The sequence below is a fragment of the Pavona decussata genome, unplaced genomic scaffold, assembly GCF_977016875.1.
Source record: "Pavona decussata unplaced genomic scaffold, jaPavDecu1.1 SCAFFOLD_54, whole genome shotgun sequence".
In the NCBI taxonomy this organism is placed as follows: Eukaryota; Metazoa; Cnidaria; class Anthozoa; order Scleractinia; family Agariciidae; genus Pavona; species Pavona decussata.
The window spans coordinates 172902-184690 of NW_028145476.1; the positions used below are offsets into that span (position 1 = coordinate 172902).

The 11789-nt window shown below is 39.3% G+C and overlaps 1 pseudogene; it reads left to right on the forward strand.

Moving 5' to 3' along the window:
* The first annotated feature begins 297 nt into the window (after window positions 1-297).
* Window positions 298-9768, forward strand: LOC146480201 (uncharacterized; annotated as a pseudogene).
* The last annotated feature ends 2021 nt before the right edge of the window (window positions 9769-11789 follow it).

Below are 11789 nucleotides of genomic sequence, written 5' to 3' on the forward strand. Positions count from 1 at the left end.
GGCAAAATAAAGATAATCTCCAGCATTTCTGCAATAAAGCTGTGCTTTTTTATCAATGCGTTAAATAAGAAGACAATTATCCTGCTCAATCTTGCGGAATATCCTCTTATTTTTGCCAGCTCAGCCTACGGTCTCGTCGGCTTCGTATAAGGTGATATCCCGCACGTTTTCGCAGGATAATTGTTAACTATATGGCTAAAAAGTGTAATATACTGATTGCAGTTATTTGAAATAAGGGAATCCCCTCTCTATAAAGGGAATTTATATTCTAATGCAGTTTTTAACCTCCCAGCATCCATGGCGAATCCTCCAGTCAAAGATGATCATGAAAGTGACGTCACATCATCGTCCGATAAGGCACTGGACTTTGATGACGACACTTTAAGAGGTGAGGATTTGTTGACTAAAATTGTTCCTTGGGTTCAATAAAGCCATTTGTTCTCTGTTTGTGTGGCGGTTCAAACAATTGACGCCATAATGTGAATTATCTGCGTACACAAGAGCAAATAATAGAATCAATTGTTTCCCGCTATTTTAGAGTAGAAAGCCTATAAACTAGCTGGGTAGCTAAGTGCATTTCCACTATAAACAAAGCATTTGACTTTTGGTTGTTGTTTTGACAAGCACAGGTAGCTGAGGCTGAAAGTCGATTATATTATCAGCCTTTTGCTAGGGCTTACCATGGGTTTTTGAGTAAAAATTCAAATAAACGCCTCTCTGATATATGATTTCTAGTGATACACGGAACATTTCCATCGGCAAACAAGCTACTTCTGTTCATTAAGCGATATGTAATCCTTGAAATACAATATTTCCTCCCAAATTGTCAGCAAAAAAGAGCTTACCGATAACAAATGAACTATACACCAAAAACGTTCCGTTGCTCTGAGCCTTTCTTCCTTTAAAATGGATTTTTCCGGGCTGCGTACTTTTGTCGATATTCATTCGCTATAACTTTAAAAAAATTCGATCTTTCGCATCTTTCATTCAGTTTAATTATCACAATTTTTACGAGGTCCTTCTATAAATCTCACCTCACCTGTGAGCGGGAGGGCGGGAAGACGGCCCAATATCAGCCATGGAAAATTTACTGTACTTGTAAATATTTTCAACCAATTAGAGCAGGTGAAAAAGTGCAATCACTATGGTTACATGAGTGCTGCGCCCTATCTTTCTATATGATCACTAAGGACGCTGGTCGGTCGTTGTGTAAAAAGGCAGAGATCATATGGAATAAGACCTCACCTTTTTAACTCCGTAGCTTAAATATCCGCTGTGTTAAAATTCGCAAAGCCCTCCTAAGTTAATATTTATCTTTAAGTATTGTTTCTTAACAGTAGCCTATTGTCATTATAACAATAGGCTATTGTTCAGAAGCAATACTTCGGATACACCTTAACTTAGAAGGGCTTCGTGGATCTGACCCCAGGAGACAAAGTGATTGATATATTATTAATAATATATGAGCACAGTGATAAACAGACTTCAATCCGACATTTTAGCAATAGCAGAGGTGTACAAGAATGAAGGAAATGATGCATACAGGAACAGGGATTTCAACGACGCCATCAACTACTACACTGAAGGGATTAAAGTGAATTGCAGGGATGACGACATGAAGGCCAAACCGTACAATAACAGGGCGATTGCTCATTTTTATTCGGGTAAGAAGCCTTATTCAGGTCAAAGTAAAGTCCAAATTCTCGCACTGAATGGAAGCCCTTTTGATTAAGTTGATTGCCCACTAACGAGATATGTCCGTTTCTTGGAGCGTTGCGTTGGTGTGAAACTGGGCCCCAGGCTAGGTGACTGCTCTGGAACGATGACGGTGTCCTGGCCATTATTATCCTTGAGCTTTACAAATGAGTGTTTTGTTACCGTTTGGTGTTTCGGATTTGTTTCACGGTAGCCGCGTTTTCAAACCCAAGGCCATGCTTTGTAGATAGCCAAATGGTTTGCCTTCCACCAACGGTTGAGATTCTTAGCTAATGTTATATTCAGTTTGTATATATTTCATTGATTTATAGTGCCTCCAATTAGCAATTCAGTACTAAATACTTCGACACTTACATAAAGTCAATTAATTATTTCTTTTCTCACTTTCAATACCTATAAATATGCCTTTCCGTTATTTCCATTTTATTCATTTGACAATGACGATAAGAAGTCGTCGAAACGTCATGCTGTTTTACTATCGTTAATTTTCTTGTTGAAATGTTTCTCTAAATCGTTTTTTATCATATTTTATTTTTATTTTCATTATTTTATTTTTATTTCGGTTTCTAATCGTCACTCAGTATTTAAGGGGGTTCGGAAGTCTTAAAGACCACTGCTTTGTTAGAGTTTGCAGAAGCTAGTGTAAATGTCCTAGTCACCATAGTGATGTGTCCTCTTTACAAATGACTGTCCGATTAGTCAGGGCGAAAGGGAGAGCACGTTACTGGTCCTCCAGTTTGGGGACAAACACCTTTGATTAATAAAACCACATCTGCTTTTTACCGTAAAAAAAAATTGTAATAAAATCCCCTTCCCTCTCTATTTAGTCCTCTCAAAAAAGCCCCCGGTTTTTATTTTGAGGGGTTTTTTATACCCCAACACTCCCACACCACCACCCTTCCCTCGTCACTCTCATTAAGTTCCCTCCCCTTCCCTCCCCCCTTCTCACGTTAGGAAGCATAGAAGATAGACTTCAAAACTGAGGTTTACTAATGGTTAAAACATAAGTCAGTTTGTCTATATTAAAACTTGGGCAATTAGTATAATTGTCCTAAGAAATGATCTTACCTAAAAAAAGACTTATTCTGTGACACTCAATTCGTTATTGCTCTTTCAGTCAGTAAGCTGTGTGAAAAAAACTTTGGAAAAAAAGGCATTTCCTTTTTTCTCATGCAAAACTCGCAATCAGTGAAATAATCTTCTCTCTCCAACAAGCCTCCTTCTACAATATGAAAGGTGGCGCCAAGTTAATGAGTGTGACATTAATTGAGTAGTTTTTCATTCCTTCCTTAACGACGTCTTGATTTTTACATAGGGAATTATCATCATTTACTGAATGACGCAACATCTGCTAGTGAATTACAACCAACTTTCGTGAAGGCGATTGTAAGAGGTATGACTTCTTGTTACTAAGGTGACATAGCCCTCTCTACTCCACAGAGGCTCCTTCTGCTTGAGCCCCCTTTGAAGATATTGAGAAACTACATATAAAAGCTCCTCGACAGATTCATGACATTCCCACCAATTATGCTAATCACCAAATTCTAAAACTCCTTAAATGGCACAACCTAGCCTATATATATAAGAAAAGGGTAGCAGTGGAAATGTTTAAGGGTTGTGATCAACATTTCAGAAAAAAGACTGTCGTTATATTTCGAAGCCTATGAATCTGACCGGAGAGGTCTTTTACTGAAAATGAGACGCATAAATACTGAATTTGGCAGACGATCTCTAAGTTTTAGAGGTCCTGTTTTCTGGAATGGCCTAAATAGTAACACTAGAAATCTAGTAAATTACCTCTTAATAAATAGAGGATATTACACGGCGGCGCGAAGATATGAACTTATTTTCGAGTGCTAAAAACAATACTTTACGAACAAGCGCAGCGAGTGAGTAAAATGTTCTTTTTAACACGAGAAAATAAAATTCATATCTTCAAACCAACCTGAATTTTCTTTTCTTTATTATATAGACAAATTTATCCCTCGTCATTTTTCGCCAACTGTTTGCACAAACATCACATTGTTGTGCTCAGGGCTCCCATTGAAAACAGACAGCTTTTTTTTTTTTAATTGTTTTCTTTCAACAGGATAATTGTGATAATACATTTTACAATGCTAACATAAAATTATTAACAGTAATATTACTTTTATAACTAATAGTATTAGAATGCTTAGTTTTCAATACATAAAACTGCAAAGTTTACAAATACTACAAAAATTAAGATACAGGACATTAACAGAAAACGATCTTATATAAATATATATATATATATATATTTTTTTTTTTTTTTTTTTTTTTCGTCCAATGAGTCAGTTTTTAATTTTGTGCATTGTACCATAATAGAATTTTACAGAGAGAAAAAAAAGGAAAGAAGAGAAAACGTTCGACGGGGAAGAGAGGAGTACTTCTTGATAAAACATATAATTAAGACAAATTTTCAAGGTTGTTTTTCCCATTAAACAGACAGCTTTTTGCATCTGAAGGGACTGACCCTGAGCGGTATGAACCAATAAAGGTTCTTCTTCTTCTTCTTCTTCTTCTTCAAACAACCGCGAAAAAGTGGGAAATGACGTCGTCAATATCCTCACTAGAGTGGATATGAGAAAACGCCACTCGGATCCCGGATGTAGTTTCGTATACATTTTATGAGCGGTGTATTTCCGCTCCTGTCTATATCATAAAAATTAATATCTCACTCGCAATATGTTGTCCAAAAAACTGTCGTACCGCTTGCGGCTTGTATTTAATGTTTACACGTTTTCTTCATCAGGGGCGACTGCTTGTGTTCATTTGCATCAGTTCGAAGAAGCCATCACGTGGTGTGACAAAGGATTGGCAGTATCCTTACATAAATAATTAACCCTGCAGTTTTTCAATCGGTCGATAATTCAACGCCATCGCTACTAGGCCACCCATCGCCTGTTTAGAGAACATTTCGCCCGCATTAAACCTAAAAGTTTGGCGAAATGCAAATAGCTTCCAAACCTGGAAGATTGGCAAATTTTTACAGTCACTTCTAGTTTATGATCTTTCATTTTACAATTTAACTTGTGGTCCTCTTCCCAGTCTATACGAACGGAAACCATTCAAGTCAACCCGCCAAGAACTGTTTATTGACTGACGAAAGTGAAAGACCGAAAATAGATAAGATAAGTGTCATTTTTAATCGAAACGAAAGTCTAAGATCAATGGCTAACCTGCTGTCATAAAAGTCCTTGTATTCAGTCTCTAGGCTGATTTTACCAAGCGGATTACACAGAAAATTAAAGCAACTCTCATATGAACAATCCACTTATAAGAACTTACCGCGTCAGCATTCTTATTAAACAATGTATGGAAAACAAAATTAAACACCTTGACTATTAGAAGATTGACGAGACAAACCAGACGTTGTTGAAATTAAGGAGCAGTTCTTTAAAAGAAGTAAACAGACAGCAAGACGCGGGAGAAGAGAAACCAAAGGCTAAGTCTGAAAATAAAACTTCGAAAGACATGGTGAGATTATCACATAACGTGCGCATACCTCAGAAAATGAGATGATGATGATTATTATTATTATTATTATTATTATTATTATTATTATTATTATTATTATGATGATGATGATGATGATGATGATGATGATGAGCAGGAGGAGGAGGAGGAGGAAGATGATTGTCAAGATAACGAATTCGAATAGCTCAAGCTTTGCTGTGTTATCGTACACACACAACCCTTTTAACTCTCTCTCGACTAGGCTTTTTGTACGTCTTATGGGGTCTGCGGAGGAGGCATCTTTCCCCCTCCTTAACTCACCAGTATTAATGTTCTAACAATGAAAACGTAAAAATAGATAGCATGCCCAAAAATGTTTTCTTTGAGGTTCGCAATAGGATGTGATGTCTCTATGACAATTGTCTCATGATTTCTGAACAGTGGCCAACGTGGCCATATTTCTCCAAAAATTCAGCAAAACACCAACATTAAAAGAAGGAATTAAAAGTGATAGAATAACACTAAAGTGATCTTAAAACAGCTGACGTTTCGAGCGATGAAGCTTTGTCAGAGCCAATCCATTTATGCCATTTGATCATAGCTTCCTGGGTATAATCGCTTATTGCACAAAAAGTCTTTATCCTTATTTTTGAGTGACATTTCCCAAATCTGTTCATTTTAAATATGGAAATATTGTTAATTATCTTAGCTGTATATAAATTGAGCTCCCAGTGGCCTCACCTAAAACATTTAGCAACTACTTCTACTCTCTCCTTTGATGTGATGCTTTTGTTTTAGGTTTTTAGCTTAAGGTTTTGTTTGTTTTAAACTTAATTGTTTGACTTTTTGTTTGGTTGATTTTTGTACTATTGCATGTTCCTTTGTTTTGAGTAATTCGGGGGGATATTGACCAAAATACTTCTGATCACAAAAACAATACACGCTTTTATCTAACAGGTAGCTGTTTCAATTCAGCAATCAACTAGGCTTTCAGAGCATAAACATTTGAACGCCAGTGATGAAGGAATAGCTTATTACGAATATCACTTGACTGTTGCGCAAGAGATGGGAGACAGGGTTCAGGAAGGGATTGCATATGGTAATCTTGGCAGTGCTTTTCGCAATCACGGAGACTTCAAAAAATCATTAGTTTACCACAAATATCACTTGACCATTGCGCAAGAGCTGGGAGACAGGGCGCAGGAAGGGTTTGCGTATGGTAATCTTGGCACTGCCTTCTATGGTCTCGGCGATTTTAAAGATGCAAAAGATAATCTAAGCCTTTGTCTTACAATTGCTAAAGAAGTTGTGATAAATCACTTGAAGGACACGCATATTGCAATCTTGGCAGTGTTTGCAGCAGTGTTGGTGATTTCCAAAAGTGCATTGATTACAACAATCTAGCTCTTGAAATTGGCAAGTCCATTGGGAGCGAATCGTTGCAAGGCGCTGCGTATGGTAATCTTGGAACAGCGTTTCAGCGTCTCGGTGATTTTCAAAAAGCCGTATACTATCACAACCTACACTTAAATGTTGCCAAAGCCCTGGGAAACCAAGCTGCAAAAGGAAGAGCGTATGGCAGACTCGGGAACGCTTTTTTTAGCCTTGGTGATTTCCAAAAAGCATTGGAGTATCAAAACTTGTGTCTTGGTATTGCCAAAGAAGTTGGAAGCAAATCCATGGAAGGAACTGCCTATTCTCAACTTGGCAACGCCTTTGGCGGACTCGGTGATTTCAAAACGTCCATTGTCTACCACAACCTTCATTTGAACATTGCCAAAGACTTAAGTGACAAGGCTGCAGAAGGTGCGGCGTATGGCAATCTTGGCAATAGTGTTCGCAATCTCGGGGATTTCAAAAAAGCTATCGAATACCACCGCAAGGCTCTGAGCATTGCGAAGGAGCTGGGAAACAAATCTGGTGAGGGTATTGCGTATGCTAATCTTGGCAATGCTTTTTACTGTCTTAGCGATTTCCAAAAAGCCATAGACTACCACAACCAGCATCTTGAGATTGCCAAAGATTTGGGTGAAATTGCCGCGGAAGGTCAAGCGTATGGCAATCTTGGCAGTGATTTTCAGTATCTCGGTAATTTCAAAAAAGCCATAGCTTGCCACAATCTACATCTTAGTAGTGCAAAACAAGTGGGAGACTACGCTGGGGAAGGACGTGCATATGGCAATATTGGAGTTGCTTTTGACGGACTCTGCGATTTCAAAAAAGCCATTGAATACTACCAACTCAGCCTCAGCATTGCCAAAGAGGTCAATGACAAGGATGAGGAAGGGCGTGAGTATTCCCACCTCGGTATCGCTTTTCAAAGTCTCGGAGATTTTGAAAGGGCCATCTACTACCACAAACTACATCTTCGTATTGCCAAAGAAGTAGGAAGTAAACCCGGGGAAGGGACTGCTTGCTGTAATCTCGGGATTGCGTTTAGCAGTCTAAGGGATTTTAGAAACGCCATAAAATACCAGGAGCAAGGTCTTAGCATTGCTAAACAAACTGGGAACAAGTCTGGAGAAAGAACAGGATATACGAATCTTGGTGCTGCTTATCAGTGTCTCGGGGATATCGAAAAAGCCAAGGAGTTTTTCACAAAATCCCTTGACATTGCTAAAGCACAGGGAAACAGGGCAGCAGAGGAGTGTGCTTATTTGAATCTTGGCAACATTTTCCGAATTCTCCATAATTTCGAGAAAGCCATACACTATCACACTCTAAGCCTTAATATTGCCAAAGAAGTGCAAGACAGGTCTGGGGAAGGTCGCGCCTACTGTGCATTAGGACGCAGCTTTGAACTATTAGAAAGTTTACCTAAGGCGTTACAAAATTACCAGTTTAGCGTGAACAAATTTAATGAAGTGAGAAGTCTTCTTCAGACAGAAGATGAGTGGAAAATTGGATTTCGAGATACAAATCAGATTGCATACAATGCCTTGTGGAGAACTCTTTTAAAACTGGGAAAATTTGGTGACGCTCTCTTGGCTGCCGAAGAAGGAAGAGCGCAAGCTCTAACTGACCTCATTAGAACAAAGTACGGTATTCTAAGAAGTCAACCTGGATCAAATGGTCGAGAAATAAATGATTTGGACGTGCTGAGCTTTGTTCCATCCACTACAGTTTCTCAAGCTGCTGATAGTGGTGCCCTTCATTCCTGGGTACATTCTGAAGAGAGAGCGGCCCGTTTTGTCCGAAAGGAAATTGACGATCCATTTGCGTTGGATAATGTCAAGACCTACTTGCAGGAGCTTATAGAAACTGCCTACAAAGAGATTGGTGTTCAAGTTGGCGTTAGATGCGAGGATCGTTCCATGGATTCTCTGAGAGAAGACCGCCAATCCACAGAGGAGAATTCAGCTGATGACAGCACAGAGCATTCACTACAGCAGAATAGTTCTCTACACACATTGTACAACATTGCCATTAAACCGTTTACAGGCCTGGTCCAAGGTAATCAACTTATCATTGTTCCAGATGGGCCATTGTGGCTAGCTCCTTATGCTGCATTCTTGGATTCAGATTCCAAGTTCCTCTGTGAATCGTTCAAAATCCGGGTGATTCCATCGCTGACCAGTTTGAAACTAATTGCTGATTGCCCAGAGGATTACCACAGTAGAAATGGTGCAATGCTCGTGGGAGACCCATGGGTAGCCGAAGTTACTGATGGCCACGGGAACGTTCTCCTGAAACAGCTTCCATTCGCCAGGAAGGAGGCGGAAATGATTGGCAAACTTCTGAAGGAAAGCCCCCTCATTGGCGAAGAGGCCACGAAAGATGAGGTGTTGAGACGACTGAGTGCGGCACATGGTTGCATGGAAACTGGTGAAATTGCTCTAACGCCAAATCCACATCGAACCTGCCCTATTCCCAAAAAAGACGATTATGTGCTACGAATGAAAGATGTGTTAAATGTTCAGCTCCGCGCAAGACTTGTCGTACTTAGTTGTTGTCACAGTGGTCGAGGAAGGGTCAAAGCCGAAGGTGTAGTTGGTATTGCGCGTGCCTTCATGGGTGCTGGGGCTCGGTCTGTTCTGGTGACACTGTGGGCGATCGATGATGAGGCCACACTGGAGTTCATGAGAAGTTTCTACTATCACCTTGCTGAGGGACGAAGTGCTAGCGAGTCTCTTAACCAAGCCGTTAAATTTATGAGAGAATCTGATGAGTACAGTGATCCAAAATACTGGGCACCTTTTGTTCTTATTGGTGATGACGTTTTCCTAGAATTCGGTGGAGCGAAGTAACACTGCTTTCTAATAACGTGTGACGCAAAATGTTAGGTGTGAAGAGAAACTGGACTGATCAGTTTACGATTTTGCTAATTTTCGCACTAGGCGATTATTTTTAATTTTTTTTTTCGTTCAGCCTGTGGCTATGCAGCTGGTGAGATTTGCTAACCACTACAGGAAAGCCACAGGAGAATTAAACCAGATCTTCTATTCAATAGAAATTAAACCAAAGCATGACATCCATTTTCCAGGAAGGCCATCACTTACCTATACCGAACAGTGATGATTAACACAGACCTCAGGAAGGTCGAATTTCCGTTCAATATAGGAGACCATAAGGACAGGGAAAGCTTTTTTAGGGTGACTGAGTGCCCTTCAAATGTACGTAACACCTACTCTGCCTCCCTACCACTTCCCTTGGGCCTTGAGAGACTGCGGAGTCTATATACGAAATTGTCATATTTTATTGATTAAAATTCCAAAATCACCAGCTAGGACATATTGTACATCATATTCAAAAAAGAAGGAAGACTGATTGAGAATTGAATAAGCTATCAATGACGAAGACAAACATTGATTCTAAAATATTTTAGTGAGATGTAATGGATACGTTTCTCGGCGACATTAATAAATCGTGAATTAGTAGACTTAGCTATTATTAAATAAACAACGGTATGATACATCGGGGTGTTGAAAATTATCTGCGCTGTCTATTTAACAATTATTCCACGAGCGCGCGTTGGATATGAGATTATAGATAGCCAACGCCGAGTTGGCTATAATCATGTCATATCCAAGAAGTGCGAGTGGAATAATTGTTTTGTTAAAAACAATCAAGTAATATTGGTAGGCCTTGCTGATTTCCTTTTCAAGAGCAACCAGAAAACAATTTATGGTCGCTACTTCTCGGGCATGGTATAATGGCTCATATACCATGGCCGCTCAGCCAATCAAAACCCTGGAATTGCATTATACAATGATCCAGTTTTTAATAAACGCTATTTATATCAACTAAACCCACGGGGACTCAGAAGTTTCGCTGGGGAAGTGCCTTTGGACGTGATAAACGCTGGCCCGACAGTCACTGACAGATGGTACTGCAGTTACAATTTATGCTATCGGCAACTTGGTTTTGCCTCAACTGCAAACCATCGCTGACAGATTAGAGTACTTAAGTGATGACGTCACAAAACTTAATTTGTGAAATTACGAGATTTACTAAGATATCCTAAAAGAGCACAATAAACATAACCTACTTGCCAAAACACAGCATCTTCTTACAATTTGGGGGTGAGATATTGGCGCTGTTATGCTCGGATGACTCCACATAAATCCTTCTAATTTTGTTTCAGTTTAGTAGGGTTTGTGTGGAGTCATTGGAGCATACCTGATTGCCAATATCTCTGCCCCCCTCCCATCCCCCCCCCTCCCAACTTGAGATAAGGGTGAATAAGCTGTTGATTTTTGGCAAGTAGTAATTTCTCATTGTATTCTTTCCGAGAATCTTAGGAAATTGTATAATTTAAAAAATTCAAGTATTTGTGACGTCACACTTTAGTACCCTATTAAGACATTCTCAATTATTAATTGAATCCAATTTGAAAAAGATACCCCCTTTAAGACAAAACATAACAAAATCAAATACCCTGTTTAAGATAGAAAACCCTGAAATGAAATTAATGAAAATTCGAAATCACCAGTGACACTTCCCCAGAAAGCTAAAAGAGTCAACGTGTCCTGACAAAAAATGAATCTTCAGCTGAAGTTAAAATTCTCACGTCCACACCAGAAACTCAAATCGATGACCACTCAAATTCATGAACGATCCTTTAACATTTAACAAAGTTTATTTTGCTTTTTTTCAAAAATATTAAACTTGAGCAGCGAAAGGACAGGTCTACCAACTAAAAATCACTGACTAACGTTTTCATTAAAGAGGCCTGGTTCAGACGCCGTATATGGCAAGCGCCGTACCTAGTTTAATTCAATTCGACTTACTGCGCCTTTCAATAACATACGGACTCTAAACTTCAATCCCAACTAACAATTTGCTTCCTTGTTTTACTGCTGTCGATCATAATTACGGCGACAACCGGCTGACCGCAAAAAATACAGAAACTGATAAAGAGGATCGAAATCTGCCAATCACAGCGCACGAACATGAACTTTCCACCCCATTGAGCCAAACATTTTGTTTTCTTAGAAGTCCGCTCAAAGATTGAGGCAGGCAGGCAGCAAAAACGTAACGGTTAGTTGAATCTTGAACTACAGAGTCCACTTGTTATTGACAGCGCAGTAAAAGCAACAGGCTCATTCAGACGGCGCACGTTACTCGACCAGCCTCGACTTTGGTGCTATTCTGGG